Source organism: Micrasema longulum, unplaced genomic scaffold, assembly GCF_059751315.1.
Source record: "Micrasema longulum isolate JH-2025_06_02 unplaced genomic scaffold, ASM5975131v1 h1tg001233l, whole genome shotgun sequence".
Classification (NCBI taxonomy): domain Eukaryota; kingdom Metazoa; phylum Arthropoda; class Insecta; order Trichoptera; family Brachycentridae; genus Micrasema; species Micrasema longulum.
Window position 1 is genome coordinate 288,424 of NW_028278420.1, and position 22,047 is coordinate 310,470.

At 32.0% G+C, this 22,047-nt stretch overlaps 1 protein-coding gene across 1 annotated transcript in view; it reads right to left on the bottom strand.

Moving 5' to 3' along the window:
• The window catches only part of LOC148276356 (somatostatin receptor type 2-like), a 262,602-nt gene extending 256,895 nt beyond the window's left edge, over positions 1 to 5,707 (bottom strand). The window contains exon 1 of the mRNA XM_088234389.1: positions 5,194 to 5,707. The gene's annotated coding sequence lies outside the window, so the exon portion shown is untranslated. The remainder of the gene's footprint in view (positions 1 to 5,193) is intronic.
• Positions 5,708 to 22,047: the final 16,340 nt, after the last annotated feature.

Sequence of the window (22,047 nt, forward strand, 5' to 3'; positions counted from 1 at the left end):
TATATATGTTTGTATGAAGAAAAGTCAGACCGCCTTGCCTCTTTACTAAATATTATATTATATGCATTGAAAAATTCATGTCATTTTTTTCATCAAACTCCAATCCGCACTTGGTGGTGCATAGGGTAGTGCATTGAAATAGTTTGTGCAGCGTATCTCAATGATGTGTTACAAAAAGGTAAGGTGATCAGTATTACGCTTCAGCCACTAATCCAGGGGCAATGCAATTCTACAGAGTAAAACCATCCTATAAACAAATATTTAATGTTTAACTGTAGATGAACACGCCAACATCACTACGAGGCTTTTTTCTACTAGATTTATTTTTTTTTGGTAAAAAGAAAATTATTAGTTAATAGTTAAAATATGAGCATTCTTATAACGTTCGCATATATTTCATATTTTAGATGTTTGTAGCACTAACTTTGTGGTTCATTGTTATATTTTAGAGATATAAATAAATAAAATAATTTTGTTTAACTAACCACTTTTTTTATTTTCACAACACACAAAGGTAATGAAAATAAAACATGATTCATAAAAAAAATATTATTTATTTATCCCTAAAAAAACACACTTTTCAGTTTTGATGGCTATTTTCAACGAGTTGTAAATAACTTACTATTAGAAAGTGGAAATCAAGTTGGGGAAGTGTGAGGTTAGAATCTTGGACCAATACATATGTCCGCAACACTAGCCATGGGATCACAACCCAATTCATTACGGATCACAACTTGATTTTAGAATTTTTACCTGAGAGTAGCCATCGTTAGCACTCGTCTAGAGTTCTGGTTCTATTTGACATAGAACTGTAGTCTTCATTTGCTTAGACAGCAAATTTGAGCGTTCTGTATTATTGTTTTCAATATACGGATTAATGCAGCTTGTTATGATTTTGGACATGAATTAAATAAATATTAGCCTCACCTCATACTAGCCCACCAGAACATACGTCATCTTCATCGTTTCCTTTCTGCAATGGTGCATAGGGTACTTTTTTAAAAACATTTAATCTTGGATATCATATTCGTTTTTGTTATATATATGGGTATATTTATTAATTTATGCTTTATTAAGTTAGTTCATAACATCTTAAGCACTAATGCAAACTTTTGATACCATTACAAATTTTTTTTCGAAATTTCTCAATAACAATTTTTAAAAATTAATTTGAAATATTTCGTTCTTTTCTATTTCTTTTATTCCTTCGGGAACTCACTGTACAGCTTCAATCCCTAGTACAATGAATTTTGAGATATTGTTTTTCTCCTCTTTGGTAATCTTATCTTTTTTTTATCCCTTGCTTCATATGTATGACATTATTGGTTAAATTTTATCTTTGTTTTTATTTTATTCATCCCCTTAATTATTTTATGAATAATAATTGCTAAATTAAATTAAAAATGCTGCTTTACTGTGAGCAAGCCCTTTTCTTTGTGCATTATTTCTACATTAAAATAGATATTTCTTTTGAGTATAATCCTCATCGGCTTATTTTGAAGAATTTGTATTTTTTTAATTTCTCTTTCATTTCATAAAAAAAATAGAAGAACAGTAATTTATGTGTGGACATATGATTGTTTTATATATAAGAAGTATTCTTGTGTAAAAACAGCTTTTAAAATAAATATTTTATTTCAACCATGTCGGGAATAAAACCTGAGACTTGTAGTAATGAAGGTAAACGATTTGACTATAAGATCACAAGGCAGATGTTTAGGGAGTAGAAGTTGATTTTTACAGAAAAAAATGTAAAAATTAGTATATCATTCATAATAAAATATTTTTTGCAAATAAAGATGTTTCTCAAACACAACGTGTATCCCATTTTCTATCACGGGTTTTTCGACTATCAGAAAATGGTCCCGAAATTGAAATATTTGTGTAAATCATAGGAATGCAATTAAACAGAATAATACAATGGATATAATCGCGTTTAATTTGAAATAAGGGCTAGGTTATTAGATTGTTATTAGATATTCGAAAATCCCGAGTAATAGTTTTTAAAAAAAACTACTTTGGATTTTTAACTATTTCTAACGATCAAACAACTTGGCCGTAGTAAAATTTGGCAAATAATTACTAAATCAACTTTTTTGAGTATTAATATTTATATTTGAAATTGTCACAATTATTACAGAACCAGATTGCAAATTAAAAATTATTATTATCTGAAAAATATATCTTTGTGTATATAATTCTTCTGTACTTGTAATGTCACCGTACTCCTAAACGGCTTAACCGATTTAGGTGCGGTTTTCAGAGAAATATAAATCTTTGCGCTGTGCGTGTTCGTAGATATTAAAATCTTCAATCGAATATGTAAAAAAGAAGTTAGGAGCATAAATGTTTTATCCATTGATCTACCAGGGTTGCATTCGAGGAGAATGCATTCGCAAAAAAATGAAAAGATGTTTTTTTTCTGTATATAAAAAAAGTTTGTTTTTCAATGTTTACAAACAGCATTTGTTTTTTGTGGATCTCAATCAGATTCTTTCCTTAAATACCTTATAATTTCTACCCATTTATTTATTTTTATTGGATTTTTGGTAACACTAAAATAATATTTAATTCAATACATTTTTAAAAGTACACCCTTTTTTTGGTGAGACGAATGGAGTTTGATGTTTGAAAAAAAATGCCATATTTGAATAAATATTTATTTTATGTTTTGGAATTCAACCATAAACAAGTACCTAGGTACCTACTTAAATTAGTTATTTGAATATTATAAATTTTTAGTTTTGGAATTTAATTACAAAAAAGTACCTACTTATTAATGAAAAGTCTTTTTCCAAGCATATATCCAGAGATAATGTAAAACTAATTTCAGGCAAACGTTCGGACATGACAACGTCTGCCGGGTCTGCTTTTATAATATAAATTCTACATGTTATTGTTAAAATATTGAAATAGAGAGACAAATAAGTTCACGTTTTTTTTATTTATAAACCTAAAGTTAATAACTATAGTTATATTTGATTATTGATCTTGTTTGGCAAATAAATTCCTGCATAAAAAATGTCCGCCTTAAAACAGGTTAATCTTATCAATAGTGGATACTCCAGATAAATCTATTACTATTGAATAATACGAAAAGTAACGTCAATATATTACAATATTTTGAGTTCGTCCACATGTTTGAAGACAAAATACTGGATTTCACCTCCTAGAGAGTCAATATGATAAACAAATTAAAACTGATATGGAGAACATTTTAGGGAAGCGAATATGGAAGTCAAGGCATTTACAGGGCTTATGACGATCCAACGACAGGTCATAAGCCCTGTAAATGCCTAGACTTACATGTTTCCTTCTCTAAAATGTTCTCCATCTCTGTTGTAATTTGTAAAAATAATAAATGAGAAACACCAAAAACACTACTTATTCTCAGAACCCACATCCCTTCGATTTACTGTTTTTTGAAAAAGTATGATATTTCCCTTTCTCTCTTCTTCCAAACTCATAACTTATTCCATTTGTCTCATCCTTAATTTGTTTAATTTAAGTTTATATGTACAAACCTTATCTCCCCATCACAAAACACCCGTTTTTTTTAATTCATTAGGTTTTTACATGTAAGAATCTTTTTGATAAACAACAAATTTTTAAACAACTCTTCTTTCGACCAGTCGGTTTTTCGGTTGGCTGGAAGATATTGCTTTTAGCAATAATTCCGCCAAAGTACTTATTCGTTGTACTTAAATATTTCAATCATCATCATCATCATCATTCCCTTACCTCACCGAACGAATGGTGCATAGGGATATACATGAAGGTACAATAATCAGTCTTACGCTTCAGGTACCAGTACAAATATTCTGGTATAAAAACACCCTTTTCTAATAAATATTTCATATTAACCATGTCGGGAATCGAATCCGAAACCTCTTGCATGGTAAGCAAACACTATAACCATTTCACCTCGAGGCCGACTATTTAGTTGTATTTAAATAAAATACTACTACTACTACTACTACTACTACCATCACGCCATTTCCCCGTAGGGGTAGGCAGAGAGAATAAACCGCCACACACGTCTATCCTGGCATACAATCCTAGCCTCTTCCACATTCATACATCTTGCATACATGCCCTTCGGTTCTGTCTGCTTTTGACATGACCAGACTTAAGATTTTGGTTTATCTGATCATGCCACGTCTTCCTTGGTCGTCCTCGTCTAATGTTGCCGTTCATTTTTGCCATATATACTTGTTTTACCATTCTCTCGTCGTCCATTCGTTCTACGTGACCAAACCATCTCAGAGACCCTTTCTTAATATTATCAATTATACTTATCTCAGATTTACACTCTCGCCTGATTTCATCATTCGTAACCCTGTCATACATTGATTTCCCACACATTCGTCTAAGAGATCGCATTTCAACCGCGTTCACTCGGCTTTCATCCTTCCTCTAAATATATTTAAACATATAATAATAAGCGGAATCAATCAATAAATTAACAGCAATCTGGACCGAAATACAAGCAAAATTAGATAAGAGAAATAAAAAAATATAAAGTGACATGTATATATGTCAAATAAAATTTGAACACTGAACATTTCTCCCTAGAACAAGTTTTCTCTGAAAATTTATTGTGTTAAAAAAATACATAGATAGTACCTTTAATAATAAGCAAATAATGAAAATATAGTATTTAAAGAAATGTTATCAATTAGGTGTAAAAATGAAGTAGATGATCGTAAATTTTTTTCTTTTAACAAATATTTTTTATTTATTAAAAACAAGATAATATTATTAAAATAAAACTTGTTGCAACTTTGTTGGAAACGTAATACAATATTTGTACAACATTTATGTAAACACAGCTTAATTCAAAAGCACAATTTACTTAAAATAATATTTTTAACCATTCATAACAACATATTTCTGAATCAAAGCACGTCTTGTCAACACGATTCAAATCAACTGCTTTCAGCCATGCCCGTAATGTTAAATTTATCGACAGCAACATAAAAAAAAAACAAACAAGGCTCTTGTACAAGAAGACGGATTAATGGTTTTGTAAAACTCGCTTGTTTGTTTTACCAAAGCTAAATTTTACACTCAAAACAATTGAATTTCTGGCGCTTACGACCGCATAAAACATCAAAACAATGAAACACATCTACTTCGGAAAAGCGGCCAGTCGTTTAGAGTAGGTATTAATAACTCCGAAGTTTGACTTACCGTTCCCGCTCGGCTTGAGTTGAGAAATTGCTCTCTGCGTCTCACGAGAGTAGACTTGAAAACTAGAACTCGATAGTCTGAATATCTTTCAGCAGACGAGGCATTCAATAGACCCATTTATCAGAGGTCCACGGTCTGCGGAGTGTCGCGATCTCCTTTATCACTGTCACACGGAAACTAATATAATTGACACGTGCGTTTCACATATTGCGAGGGAGGACCTCGTTTCACGAATTTTAAGCGTCTGTCCAGCCGAAAAATGCCGCGGCGTCTTGCGAATTGTTCTGTATTAAATTAAAAAGTCACTTTGTTTTAGTTTCGTCACTGGTAAGAGTCAACAATATCATACTTTGGGCTTGAGAGTTTGTAATATTGCGCCCAGTTGTTATCACTTCTCGCAAATAACTTTGAAGCAGTTTTGGAATAAGTTCGATGATTCGAGAACGAAATTTTATTTTTGTGATAAAGGATAACTTTCGTGATGCCACCACTCGCCGGAGGCAGCGACGACACTGACTGCCACTTGTTAAGCGGCGGTGTATATATGCCTTCGGTGGACTTCCCTTCCCCCGCCTCGGCTTTTCCCGCCCCCGCAGGTCCCCGCCCCCTGCGCCGCACCAGCCCTCGCCCGCCCCCCAACTGCCGGTGGAACTGACATGTGCGTTTTGTTCGCTCGAGATAACCTAAAGGGAGCCTTAAATTATATTTCAATCAAACTTCTTCGAAGTAACCCTTCATATCCTTTTATTAATTTAGAAAACTATTAGAAGAAAAGCACGAAAATAAAAATATCCCCCAAATTCAATACGACCCTTTTGTTTGAAGGTTCAATATATAGGTTAATTGAGTTCTTTTGAAAACAATTGTTCGGTCCTTTTATTCATTTTCGTTCGTCTGTGTGCAGGCGGGTAAAAATACAGTTCTGAATTAAGTACGAAGGTTTTCACGGTCTCTGTTATCAATTTGTCTCTTTTTTAGGTGATACCGTGTGTGTTGGATTTGTTCTTACGTTTTGGCTACCATTGCAGGAGCCATCTTCTGGGTAAGCTTCGTAAAACGTCGAAACAAATCCAACACACACGGTATCATCCAAAAAAGAAAAAAATTGAAACAGTTCTGTGTTTAAAATAGAACCAGAACCCTGGATGAGTGTTTTCGACTCGATGGATGTTCAGGTAAAAATCTTGAATAAAAAAATCAAGCAGAGATAAGTCTGCCTCCTTTTGTAGTGGTTGACGGGTTGGCCTCCCATTTTTGAGGTCCTGAATTTGAAAGGTTCATTGAACTGCTGTATTTAACTAAAGCATAAGACTGATTTACCTCTTTCACAACACGGACTATCTCTTCGTTCTAGTAACGAGAGAACCCTTTTAATACCTAGTCATCACTCTAATTTTCTTGCCTCCTCTTTCACAGTAGTAGCCGCTCGATTGTGGAATAATCTACCCACTAATGTTAAAGACGCCCCTTCTTTATTAACATTTAAGTCAAGATTGAAATGTCACAATCTAAATATTTAAAATGTCCCTTTATCCTTTTTCTTTCCTTCCCATCCCCTCTCCTCTCTTCATAGTATGGTGTTAAATTTTTTTATAAATATATTTATTTTAGTTAATCTTTGCTTTTAATTTTTGTGTAAAATTGTAAGATTCAATATGTCCTTGTATTTATAATTTTCTCAAACTGAACGGTTTGGGTAGGTAGGAAGAAATTTCCTTAAGGCAATATGCCCGCCCTTATATGTATATTTGTTGTACATGTATATAAAGTGTCAAATAAATAAATAAGACTGATCACCTCACTTTCACGTAACAGAAAATCGAACTAAGCTGTATTTGGTTTATAAATGCTGTAACCTAGGTGCGGAAGGGGGACGGTGATGATGTAATTAGTGTCCTGACGAAAAGATGGGGATACGTCTCAAAACCGGTATTCTGTATACCAGTATACGGAATACTGGTATATTTTCCACTCTTACTTTCCTTCAATCATCCTTTACCACTTCTTTTCAACTTCCTTCTTTTCCAGTTTTCTAGTAAAAAAAAACACTCTTATAAATAAATATTTCATTCCAACCATGTCGGGATTGAACCCGAAACCTCTTGCATGGTAAGTAAACACGCTTACCATTATTCCACGAGGCCGAATATAAATATTTACCATATTTAGATTGAAAATACACAAAAATGCACATGATAATTCGAAAAACGTAAAACCTAGCAAAAAAATTGTTTTATTCAAATGGTGCAACTTGACCTCTCATTTTCAGTTTTAACTTTTAGATCGTCTACCAAAATACCCTGAAGAGTTTTTCCAAGAAATTAAACCTGCTAATGGTTTTGATATTGTAAATTTAGGTACGAATTAAAATGTTTTCGGCATTTATTAAACACTTGAAAATACTTTAAGCCGCCAGAAGTATTTTGAGAGTTGAACAAATAACGAAAGAATTAGCTGCTTTTTATTTGGTGTAATACTCGACCAAAATTGGTAAACGAAATTTTTTGTCTTGGAAATGAGATCGTTTATTTAAAGTTAAATAAATGTTTTCAGTAATGTGTGTTACTAATACATATTATCATTTTATTTTACATGGCTCAAATTTTGTTTTTGTAATAAATACGTAATTATTCCCGACTAAAAATATTATTTAACACATTTTCTTATGTGCGCTTTAAAAATGACCATATACAAAATGTACTATTTATAAATAGTTTGACACGTATGGCATAGCGTTAAGTTCATTTAATTTAATTTTATAAATATATATATCATGTTATCAAACATGTAGAAGCCTGCAAGGTGTTTAAATATATATATTTTATTTATTGTGGTTCACAAACAATAAACAGCACATACAACATTAATATACTAATAACAGTTTATTATGTTAAGACATAGTTCATCAATGAGGAACTTTAGCCCTACGGAAAATTGGATACAAAAAATGTTTTCTTGCGCCTGGTAAAAATAACAGCATTGTATTTTACGGCAAAGTTTCAAGAAAATGTACGAAAAAATTTTTTTTTCATAAAAAACGCGTTACTTTGAACGACATCACTGGTTCATCTGAACCAAACAATGATATATGAAGGATATCCGGTTTGCTTACTGTAAACGAACCAATCGAAAAAACTGACAGAGAAGAACCTCTGAAGTCACACGCGGAGTTACTTCAGAAATACAAAACTGTAAAAATTTAAAATTGGCTTTGTTTAATAGTCAGTTAACAAATAATACAATGAAAAAAGACACTGAACTTCGTCATTATATGCGAACATAACATTATTTTTTTAAATCTTTTTTTTTATAAATGACTAGCTTAATTAAGTTTAATTAATATTATGAAAATGATTTCAAAATGTTATACTAACAGGCTATTAAATATTTTAATTGACTTACATAAGGCATTATATAATTTTATAAATTGCGTTACAGTTCTCCTTTAATTATTTAACGAATAGTCAAAGATATCAATATCAGCATTACTTTATACATAATATTGTCATCATAATATACGTGATAATGCATTATCTCTCTCAATATGTTTTTGATTAGCTAGAAACATTTTTTTATTTTACACATTTTTTTCTTCTGTATACAATTCTTTTTTGACATTCAAATAAATCCTAAATAAGTCCTAAATATTGAAGAATGATAAATAAAATGTTAATTTATCGAAAAAAAATGTGTTCGATTTTAGAGATGGGCGTTTCGGTTATTTAAAAGAAGTAGTAGTAACAGACACTGCTACACAAATTAAACTGTTTTGTGAAACGCTTTCAAATAACAATTTAAAGCGGACCAGCATGGGCGAAAATTTTAGTATAAGTAGCTACTGAAAATTTTCCTAAAAATAAATACTATTACTTGTAAAACCAGTCATCAGAACATGTGACACTGTTTATAAAAAAATAGTTTAAAGCAGTAGGGGCAAAATCCATTGCCACCCCCACTCCCCCGGGCTAGTCACAAATCCAGTCCAGTTTATTTTTTTAGTGAATCTGTTAAAACTGATTTTCAGCAACTGTTTCTATTTTTTCCCAAAAAAAATCTTTAAAAAATGGAATCATTTCCTAATCGACATACTCGTATATATATGGTTTATTAATTACCGACCTTCATTATACTATTTTGGAAATGAAAAAATAATGTGATTATTTTTTAATTACTGCACAGGAAAAAGTTTTGATGACGAGTGTGCCAGGTGATAATAATATACATAAAAATAGAAAAATCATATTCTAATCACAGCATCATACGGCGAGGTTTCTCTAAAATGAATGAAAAAACTAATTTCTTTGTATCCATGTTTTTCAACGTTTATTGTGTTTTAACAGGGACAGAGTTCTTATTTTTAATGAGGAAAATTGACCAAAATGAACTTGTGACGTCACGGGTGGAGTGATTTCAGAATCACAAAACTTTAAAAAGTCATGGCGATGATAATACGATATATTCATATTTTATTTTGGCTTAGTTTTGTCTAAAGTCTATATTAACACATAAAAAGTATTATTTTTTTTTAGTTTATGCACATAAAAAATATAAGTATCCATCATTACTACTTAACACATTTCTTATATAAACTTAATATAAAGGTATATTTACATTAACGTTTCCCATCACGTAAAAAAAAACAATTCTTGTGTACATAATGGGGAGTGACGTCTTACAGGAATTTGTTTATATTATTTTAAATTATTAATATTTTTGGTGTAACACATTAATTACAAAAAATAAGTAAATGATGTTACACAGCGCTACACAAAAACAAATTATAAATATAACTTTTTGCTTCTTTCTTAAATATGTTGTTTTCCTTACTTTCTTTTTCTTTTACTTTCTTTTCCTTTTTATTTCATTTGTTCATTTTATTAAAGAAAAATGTTTCTGTTTAAGTATAATGCTGTTGTGCTGTAGTTATTTTTAATTTTGGAATAAAGATGTTACTAGTTGTTCTAGGTCGCGTATTTACGTTTTGTGACGTAGAAATACTAGTATTTATGTTGTCGTTATGGATTCAAAGTAAGTAATATTTTGTTGTAAATAACGATTTAATATCTAATTTTTTGTTCATAACGATTTAATATCTAAAACACTATATTTTCTTAATAATTCGACAGTGGGAAAAGTAGACGAATTTTTTCAATAAAACTTTTATAATTAATTTTCGTAATTTTTTGACCGGTAAATTAAAAAAAAAAGTTTATTTTAAATTGATATTTATTTTTAAATAAAAAAAAGCTACTGGACTTCCTTAATACATTAAGACATTTAAGTGTTGTGGTGCGGTAGTCCGTACGAGAGAGTTGAAGGTGAATAATTTAATAGTGTTTATTGGAGTAAATAATATGTATAATAAATGAAATATTTTTAATTACACGTGCAGGATTCATAGTCCATAATCGATGACACACACGTGCTAAAAGGTTTCACCTGAAATAGTGTGATGACCGAAGAAAGCAATGTCATCATTTTCTATAGAATTCAAAACAACATTATTTTTTATTTATTATACAGAAACAAACAGTCGACAATGATATAAAAAAAATTCCAAATAAAAATCATACTAATTAATAATTGTGTACAACAAAAGGGTGTGTTTGTGTGTATTTGCATGAGAGTAAGAGTAGAGGTGCGTTTATGTGTATTTGTGTAGGAGGGTCTGTTCAGGTGTGTGTAAGCGTGAGCATCATAGGGAGCGTATCGCAGCCAGAAAGAATGAGTCTTAGTTTATTTTTTAATTAATAAAGGGGCATGTCAAATATATCAATAAACGCAAAACTAGCAGCAGCAATAATGCAACTCTAACAGTATTACACATAAAATCGTGAGTATTGTTCTGAAGTACATTCACATCATTCCTATCATGGAGAAATGAACTACAAAGGAACACCGCCTATAAAGAGACAACCGGGCGTGGCAACGCCAGTCAGTCAGCCCAACAAGTTCAGTTTAGTCAGTCAGCCTAGCATGTTCAGTTCAGTCAGTCAATTCAGCTCAACGAAGTCACTCAGTTCCAGCATATAGTTCAAGTGCAGTCTCCTCAAGATTCAAGAACTGTAAGTATTTGTCAGTTAGTACGTTTTTCTATGAAACCATTTTGTGTATTTATATAGAAATCTCAGGGGAAATCATTCTTATAACGCACGATTTTCATTATTAATATTACTCTGCTGAGAATTTTAATTAAGTAATTATTTCATAATACTAACATCATTTAATAATTTTTCTTAAGTACATGTTTTAAGAAAATTTATCAAATGCAATCCCATTTGAAACCCCCAAAAACATAAGCAAAGACGACGGACCGAAATCAAACTCAACACGTATTATAAATTTATTGTTGATTTTGAGGGTTATTTAAAGTATATTTATACATTTGTGGGATATTAATATTAATAATGCCTATAAAACTAGTCGAACTTATCGAAACCCTTCACTCAAGTAGCAAACGCTGAATCAGAATCAACGATGTTGTCACAGATTGGTTTGAGGTAACCATAGGAGTTCGCCAAGGTAGCGTCCTTGGACCCTTCCTTTTTAAAATCCTCTTGAACTTCGTCTTAAGGAATTTGATTTCACTAAATCCAGGAATATCAACCTTCTTCTAAAAAAAACTCTGCGAACTGAGAATGTTGATGGTGCGGTTATAATTGACGATGTCCAAAATCCCCTGACTGTCAAACCAAGTCACCGAAAGGTTTGAGAGTTTAAAATACCTGGGAGTATATGTTACGGTAAATGGCATTTAAAAACAAGAACTGAGAGTAAGAAATAGCAGGCGCCACATGAAGGCTGTATGGAAATCAGATATTTACTCAGCGAATGCCCGCACAACACCCATTCTCCTCTACGGATGCAAATCTTCGCACCTCACTAGGACCCAAAATAGCAAAATTCTAAGTTTTGAGAATAAATGTCTCAGAAAAATCTTGGGTGAGCGGTAGTTTGACTTTGTAAGGAATGAAGTGATAAGAGAACGAACGAAGGTGACAACTGTTGTCAGACGGAGGTGATACGGTTAGCTTGGCCATATACAGCGAATGCCTCCTGAGAGCTTTAACTACGCATGCCTGCATCCTGGACATCCACTGCTGACTATTTGTCGGTTCCTGTCAGAACTACGGGACGCGAACCTGACTTCACCTGAATTTACAGGAGCTGGCCGCTGACAGAGATGCTTGGAAGATCTTCGTGGATACCAGATGCTTCAATGAGGGAACGTACATGAAACGGTATATTTGTATGCAGTAACTTCAAGCAGTTTCGAGTATTTATTATAAATTAGCCTTGTATACAGTAGGTATAAATTATTATTCATGAGATTATACGAGGGTGTTCCATATCGAACAAGAGTATTTCATTATTTACTTCATTATAACTGTTAAACGCAGCCTCTTGTCAATAAACTCCTTGATTATATGACCAATTTAGGTTTTCCAAGCAAGGAACTTAATCTAAAAAGTAATTTGAATTGTAAACAAGCGGTTTATTGTGAACCACACCTGCGTTTGAATATAATTTGTTTTTCTCCGAATACTTACTATGTTCACAAATAACACTTGCACTTTAGTTCTGTTTAACCGAATTTTATGGGATCGATGAGGCTTCGATTAAATGGAAATTCGGTTAAGCCGGAAAATATTATGTGAACCAAAATGTGCGGCTTAGAATGTATAAAAATATGGAATTTCTAAAAACACATAAAACATTCCAGCATAGTGGAATACAAAATAAAAACGTGACATTTTTTTTTATTTCATATGAGAAAAACGCTTCCTTGCAGCACGATTTCTAAGGCGTTTATTGAGAAGCAGCACAGTAGAAGATGTTTCCTCTTATTCTTCAAGGTGCGCCATAAGGTCTTTCAACATTCTATTTGCTTCTGAATGGTTTGACTCTTTCTTTTCTTTTTTTTAACGACGCTAACGTATTTTTCATCTGCCTGGAATAATATATATCTACAAATAATACAAGAAAAATGTTCACTTGATTTTTTAAAAAGTGTATCACAAAATCTATAATTTTAGTTGGGAAATCGTTTTTTTTTTGCCTACGTGTATGCTTTGTATTAGTTTAATGAGTTTCCTTTGTGAACATCTAATAAAACTTTTAAAATTCGTTTTGATTTTCTGGCTATAAATTGTTAATAATAAACGTAAATTTTTAAACATGAGTTTTCTAATAAATCAATTTTCCTATCATATGTAATATGAAACATTCTCACTGGGAAAACCCATGTTGAGGACACTTTAGAAAATAATTTGGTAGGATTTTGGTAGTTGAGAGGGTTAGAGTTCCTACCCCAGTTGGAGGTAAATGGTATTTTTTATTAATTACTCAGGCCATAAGAATTTTTAAAAATAAATAATTAAGTTAGATGAATCTCACCAACACCAATCAAGGTTTCAGCTGTTTTACTTCACAAAAGTCAAAAGACGGAAGATTGAAGGAAACATGAATTTTCTGTTAAATTAATTTTCCCATCATATGTAATATGAAACATTCTCACTGGGAAAACCCATGCTGAGGACACTTTTTGGATTTTGGATTTTGGTAGTTGAGAGGGTTGGAGTTCCTACCCCAGTTGGACGTGGCAGAGAAGAAATGAGGTTGCTGTTTAATACGTATTTATTACATGGCGAATAAGGTACAGCTCTTGGCTGTGTAGCGCGAGCGTAGCAGCGATGATGGGTTGAAGAGACTGCACTTGAACTACATGCTGGGACTGAGTGAACTGGACTGACTGAACGAACTGAACTTGTTAGGCTGACTGACGTTGACTGCGTCTTGTGGTCTTTTTATAGACCGCGTTCCTCTGTAGTTCATTTGTTCATGGTAGGGACGATGTAAATGTACTGCAAAACGATACTCCCGATTTTATGTGCAATACTGTTAGAGTTACATTATTTGTTGTATTGGATTCTATAGAAAATGATGAAATTGCTTTCTTCGGTCATCGCACTACTTCTGGTGAAATGTTCTAGTTTTTAATGTCATCGATTATGGATTATTAACCCCACATTTTTTTTAAACATGAGAATACAGAAGAAAATCATAAAATATAAAAACAATATAACCCGCAGTTTAAAAAGTTATGATATGAAATCAGAAAAATTTCTCTTTTGTTTTGAGGGAAAAAACCATTGCCGGGGACTGCAGCAAGATATTACATATATTTATTTATTATTAATTGAATTTTCTAGATGGTGATTAAAATTTAAGTAAATGCTATAATTCTTACTTTAATGTTATTAAATAACATGTATGCTTCCAATATTCATTATGGTGTGTCCCCACTAAACACAGGGTGCTATTCCTACGGAAAATTGGCTACAAAAAATATTTTCATAAGCGCGGTAAAAATTGGAGCTTTAAATTGTACTGCAATGTTTCTTGAAAACGTAAGAAAAAATATATTCAACGTATATAAATAAAAACGAACTTGTAGATAAAAATGAACTACTTTAAACGAAGTCACGACGTTCATATGAATCAACCAATGATAAGAAAATGTGAAAAATTTCTGCGTCACTAACCGTCAACGGACCGATCAGCAGAACTGGCCGAGAAGAAGTGGAGAGAACTTGAAACGACACACGTGGAGTAATTTTACAAATACATAACTTAAATAAAAATATAGCGCTTATAATATGATAAATAATTGATTTATTTTGGCTTTGTTAATAGAATATTAACAAATAAAAAAATGTAAAGAACCACCGATCTTTGCCATCGGTGATTGATTTTCATATGTGCTAAAATAAGAATTTGTACATTTATAATTAAATCAGAAATATGATTTTTTGGCGCTCAGTTAAGTAGCTAAACCAAACTAAGCGATTATTCTACAAATATAAACACAAATAGAACGAATAATAATTTGATTGTTTTGGTAAGTACTACTATATTTATCGAGAAGTTCTAATAGCCCTAAATAGTACTTATCTAGGAACCGGAGAATAATCCAGTGACACTTATGACTTAACACCCCCAGATTTAGTCTTTCTTGTTTACCACTTACCCTTAATATTATATGTAAGTTGTTTAAAGTTATACAGCAAAATAAATAATTCAAACCTAAATTGAACTTACTTTGACCTTCAGAGTAATAATGCGTAACATAGAGAGGAGCCCAAACGTAGGAAAACCATTCTATGACTATTGCGTATTAAGTTGGCTACAGTTCGCAGCAGAACAATGGGCCGTAATCAGGTCGAGAAGCGTCAAGTGATGAGTAATTTGCATTGTAAATACTTTTAAATATGTACCTGTGTATTTATTATTGCAGGGTAATTCCAATTTATTTTTCTATAATTTGCCTATATTTATTTTATAAAACTAAAAATACATGTGTATGTTTATTTTTTATTTATTTATTCATTTTATTCACAATATACTTATGTTACATTTATTGAGACATAAATCCTAACTCCATGGAACCAAAGTCCTATGTTGAGTTTGTTTGTTTGTCCGTCACATCTCTGAAACGGCGAGTCGTAGCGGCCTGAAATTTGGACACGTCATTTAAGATGCAATTTTAAGGTTAACGTTGCTATTTTCCAGTTAAATTTTTATCGACCTCTACTCGATAAAAACTCAAACTTTATATGGATGCCTAGTGCGGTCCTGACATATCTATAATCAATTATCATTATCAACAGTAAACATACTTTTACTCACAAATTTATCCCCTAAATTGAGAAAAAATAGTATTTGAAGTAAATAAGCTGATATAAGGAATGTTTTTAAGCAACATAATACACGTGTCGAGACAATAAACGCCAAATATCAATGTTAATTATGGGAATATATTTTTAATTAATTACCTGTAAAAACTGACTTCTTTAACACATTTGACGCTCCTACTGCTGCAACCAAACATACCGCAATTCACCATAGTCAATTTTTATTTATTATAACGTAAATATCTTTATTTACAAAAAAGCCAAGCACAGCTACAAAAGCATCCGATCAAACCGTTTTGTTTATGTTGTCAAATAAAACAAAATGGCCACCAATTGGTTGCTAGCCAACAGACCAGCATCGCTTGCGTTCTATAAAACATAGTGTTAGGGCTTCTCTCTAGCATTATTACTCTGAGCTTTGACCCCATTAAGATATTTTTATTTCAATATTTTGTGACTTCAAAAGAAAACTTTTTGAAACACTAAAGTTAAACATTTTTCAGGGTATCATAAGTTCATGTTCCTAATGCGATCTCTGAGGCAGATGTGTAGTTAAACTATGTACGATAGATGCACACATGTTGAGATCCGTACATTGTGTAAGGCTGAGATAAGCCATATCGACATAATCAAGAAAGGGGTGCTGCGTTGGTTTGGACATGTCGAGCAAATGAACAGCGAAAGAACTGCTAAAAATATTTACGATGCGAATGTTGATGGATGCATAAAAAGAGGAAGACCGAGAAAGACATGGCATGACCAAATCCAACAAATACTTAAAGATGGACATGTTAAAAGTCGGAGTAATCTGCGCGCGTGCATGATAAGATGTATGAATGTAGAGGAAGCGAGATCTATATGCAAAGATAGAGTGATGTGGCTTTCTATCCTCTCTGCCTTCTCTTACGGGGAAACGGCGTGATGGTTTGTTTGTCCTTTAATTATGTTCATGTTCTTATTATATCAAAATTCCTCTCCTCCACTCTATTTCCTAATCCCTTCTTGATATTTTTTTCTCTTATCTTGTGTAATTTATTTTTTTCTTTACTGTGTGACGTATTTTCTCATTAAATTTAAATTAAAACTTTAACTCGATGCATGAACTATTTTTATATTTTTAAATAAAAATTTTTGTTTTTCCAAAATTAAAAAAAATAAAAAAATAATAATAATAACCGCAATTTTGTAAGTAAGACATGACCAATCCCACAAATTTGATTAGATTCATAAATTATAAGACACGTGAATGTGAAATTGTAAAGGTTCAGCGTTTAAACAAAACATTCAAAATCTCAAGACCAGGAACAAATCATCATCACCATCATCGTTAACTCACGTAATGGTGCATAGGGCGCTGCATTAATATATCAATCGCAGCTAATCTTGATCATTTTTTCTTTCATGAAGGTAAAATGATTCAAGACGCTTCAGAAGTCAATCCAGGGACAGTGAAATATTAAAGTGTATAAATACCCTATAAGGTAAATAGTTCATGTCAACCATGCCGGTCATCGAACCTAAGACCTCTTGCGTTGTAGGCAAACGCGCTGACCACCACACCGCGAGGCCGACACGTTCTAATCGACGACAATTACTCTTATAATCAACTTCTGCCCTATTTTCTAGAAAACATAATTTAAAAAAATATTTTTTTTTAGAATTACTTACCGACTTTTGTATTTTAACCGGTTTTAAAACCTACTCGTTTCTTCGTCAGGAAACTAATTACACAAACATGCAAAGTAGTATCACAAACATTTTTAACCAATGTGCTGATAGGACACTTGCTTTTAGAAGCCAACAACAAGGTGCACAACGTGGTGTTAGCTTGTATCAATATTAATTGCTTCCATGGTGTAGTGTTTTTTACACAATAAAGGTTCCAGGTTTGATTTCCGGTGACAGTTACTTGCAAAATTTAATGTCGGTTTTCTCAAACCTGCGTGTTCTGTGTTGTTATTTACCAATGTGATTGCGCCTCCCGGTCAAATATTTTTTTAATGCTATGCTGTTAAGTTAAAGCATGTCTAGACTTTTTTCTCATCTTATAAAAAAAATGTTCAAATAGAACCAACTGATTAACAGGGCTGAAAGGCAATTAATTTTCAATTTCGTTATAAATCTGGATCAGGACAAAAATATAATAATTGTGAAGAACAAATTTGAATAATTATTATTCTGCTTTCATTTCTCATTTAAAATCCTTTGTGTAGTCTGTTTGCAATTACCTGTTTATTTGTCACAAAACAAAGAAATTAGATTAAAATCTTTTTTTATTTTTTCTTATAAACTTATTCCTAAAAAATCTTTATTATTTTCTCTTCTTTTCCAATTCATGTGGACATTACTAATTGCCTACAGGAAACCCTTTCGCCAGCCAGCACTCTCGCCTCCTTCATCATCAATCCAGCGTTCTTTAGTTCCGCCAAAAAAGTCGATAAATCATTGACGGCCTACCAGGATGGCACGAGCCCGTAGGTTTAAAAAGGCAACTAAGGTTTATGTTATCCTGAGGCATGCGTATCACATGTCTCAGCCAGGTCTACCACCGCATCTTCAAAGCGCTCGTTATCGGAGGCTGCTGCATTCATTTTCGGCTCTTTGCTCTTTGCCTGATAGGTTTGTGGTATCCACTGGAGGGAGGCAAGGCTGCGTCCTTGTACCGTTCTAATTCATCATACTGAAGGATTTTACAATATGCAAATCAATACCACCTAATTGAGGCATAAAAGTGAACTCCCTATCAAGTTGTGCGACTTAGAGTATGCAGACGATGCGGTTCTTGTTGAAAAGTCTGTGGGTGATTTTCAGGAAATTGTTGACTTACTGCAGGATAACTCTATTCGTCTCGGTTTTAATTTTAATACGAGTACCAAAACGACTCAGATTATATGCAACCAATCCTATCCTGACCCTGATTAGACTATCTATAATAAAAGAGAGAGGATTGAGAAAGTTGACAGACTTAAATACTTGGGAGTTCACTTAATTAAAGATAGAATCATGCACAAACAGCTCGCAACTCTAGAAACTTGTAGTATAATGAGTATTGTCTGGAACTCTAATCTTCACTAGGTTAAAATGAAATACCGATTATTCATCGTCATTATTATATTTCCGCACCTAATGGTGCATAGGGCACTATATTGGTACACCAATCGCAGCATATCTTGATCATTTTTTCTTACATGAAGGTATGATGATCCGTCTTACGCTTCAGGTACCAGTCAAGGGACTATGAAAATTTATGAAAACACCGATTAATGCCAGTAATATATTGGTGCGAATCTTAGCACCTTACAAAAGCTCAGAACACCAAATTTCTGAGTTTTGAGAGTAAGTGCTTAAAGAGAATATTAGGCATAAGGAGGTTTGATTTTATTTTAAAACTAATATCGAAGTCGGAGAAAAACCTTTGTAGGAATAGATTAGTGAGAAAATACATTGTTACATATTGATGAAGGTTTTAAAAAATCTAACCTAGCTTCGAGCTTTTTTCGTTAAACCTTCTTTTTTAAAGACAAAATCAGCACATCTATGGGTATTTATTTATTTCTTTGTGACGACAGTTTATGACAACAATGTGCACAATAGTACATTTTTTTGAGAAAATAAAATATTTGCGCCTATAATATGATTTGCCTTTGATTTATTATTACTAATTATTCCTAAAATTTCTAATCTATCTAACTTTTGACCTTTATGTCCTATATATAATTTTTTTTATGTATTTTGACTCTGCAACATTATGTTTTGATTCATTTAAATATGATGCATAATTTGATAGATCGTTATTTTATATATGTGGAGCTAAATGTTCTTTCAGTCTATATTTCATTGCTCTTCCGCTTTGTCCTATACAGCCTGTAACTGGGAGGACGGATCATCGGTTGCAGAACAATGAGGGGCCTCAATGGCTAATTGTAAAAAAAAAAATTTACGTAGATTTGATAGTTTGGCTACACTCGGGACATCTAGCCTAAAATCGGATTTTTAATAAAAATTCATAAAAATCTGAATAATTTTTCAACGACTGAATATCGCTAAACATACACAGGGGTTAAATCGATAGGCATTGAGGTCCTTCATCGCTCTGCCACCGATGATCCACCCCTCCAGTCACAGGCTGTATATAATCCTAGACATGTTAATTCATATATTCCGCTTTTTTCGAATTTTTTGAATTAATAATGTTTGGCCCAAAGATTTTTTATTATAAAACGAAACTAAAAGAGTTATTTTTAAAAATCATATATAAGTTATACCATTATTATAATGGAATTCCATTAAAAATTGTCAATAAATATTTTAAATAAAATAAAGTAACCCAACGTTATTTTTAAAATATTTTTTTTTTACATATATTTATGATGGACCATATGAACATTAAAATGATCATATTATTTAACAATTTATTTATAATTTAAATAGAAAAATGGTTATCATCACTATCATTATCTTTCTGGACCTAATGGTGTAAAGAGTACTGCATCAGTGTGAGCGTATCTTGATCATTTTTGTACCTTGCAAGAAGGTAAGATGACCAGTCTTATGCCTCAGGTCCCAGTCTAGATTATTTGTAAAAACACTATTCAAATAAATATTTCACGTCAACCAGGTCGGTAATCGAGTCCGAGACCATTTATATAGTAGGCAAATGCGCCGACCCCAACGCGGAACTAACATTCACTTGTAAACAGCTTAAATGCCGTTTTCCTGAAAAGTTATTTTAATCCGTAAAGTTAACAGTCAATTTATATAAGATGCTCATTAAAAGTTTTTCTTTTATTTTGTTCTCGATTAAAAGCTTTATAAGCTTTTAGAAATTCGAAAATCTCAATTAGTGTATATTCTTCCTGCTTTAGCGATAAACTTTAATTTAAAGAGCAGTTATTTTGAAATTTGAACTTAAGTCAAGATTCTTGGTGTTCAAAACATCAAATTGTTTTTTTTTATCAAAGCTTAAAGTTGTTGTTTCTCAACGAATTCAGAACAGACGATATTTTGCCAAAAAAAGGAAACCAGCAATAAGCTTAGCCAAATTATAATTTTTAATTAAGTTTTAGAAATAAATATTGTAATTATCTATATATAAAGAAACAAAAAAACACTTGATTTATTGGGTCCACGTGTAGTATTTAGTGAACATGATAGAAATAAAATAAAAAGGAATCGATTCATTAGTTACGTAAACCTTGACAAAGAAGCTTGTTTGCTTTGAAACCGGTCGATGAAAAATAAAAATTAGTGGTTAAAAATAAAGTTGTTTTATTTATTTTATTATAATTATCATTCATTTTCTGTACCTAATGGTGCATAGGGCACTGTATTGGTACACCAATCGCAGCGTATCTTGATCATTTTTGTTACATGAAAGTAAAGTGGTCAATCTTACGCTTCAAGTACCAGTCCAGGGACTATGAAATATTCTAGTGTAAAAACCTCAGAGTAATAATGCGCCAAACTATAGAGGAGCCCAAACGTAGAAAAACTATTCTATGACTATTGGGTATTAAGTTAGCTACAGTTTGCAGCAAAAAAATGGGCCGTACTCAGGTCGAGAATTGCCAAATGGATATTAATTTGCACTGTTAATACTTTAAAATATGTACCTGTGTTTTTATTATTGCAGGGTTATTCCAATTTATTTTTCTATAATTTGCCCAAATTTATTTTATAAAACTGAAAATACATGTGTGTGTTGATTTTTTTATTAATTTTATTCACAATATACTTATGTTACATTTATTGAAACATAAATCCCAACTCCATGAAACCAAAGTCCTGTGTTGAGTTTGTTTGTTTGTCCGTCATATCTCCGAAATGGCGAGTCGTAGCTGCCTGAAATTTGGACACGTCATTTAAGATGCAATTTCAAGGTTAAAATTATTATAATATAAAATAAAAACAAAACTTTGTATGGATGTCTAGTGCGGCCCCGAGATATTGCCCATAATCAACTGTCATTATCAAAAGTAAACATACTTTAATTCATAAATTGATCTCTTAAATTGAGAAAAAATAGTATTTGAAGTAAATATGTTGATATAAGAAAAGTTTTTAAAGCAACATAATACACGTGTCGGGACAATAAATGCCAAAAATCAATGTAAATCATGGGAAAATATTCGAAATCGATTGCCTGTGAAAACTGACTCAT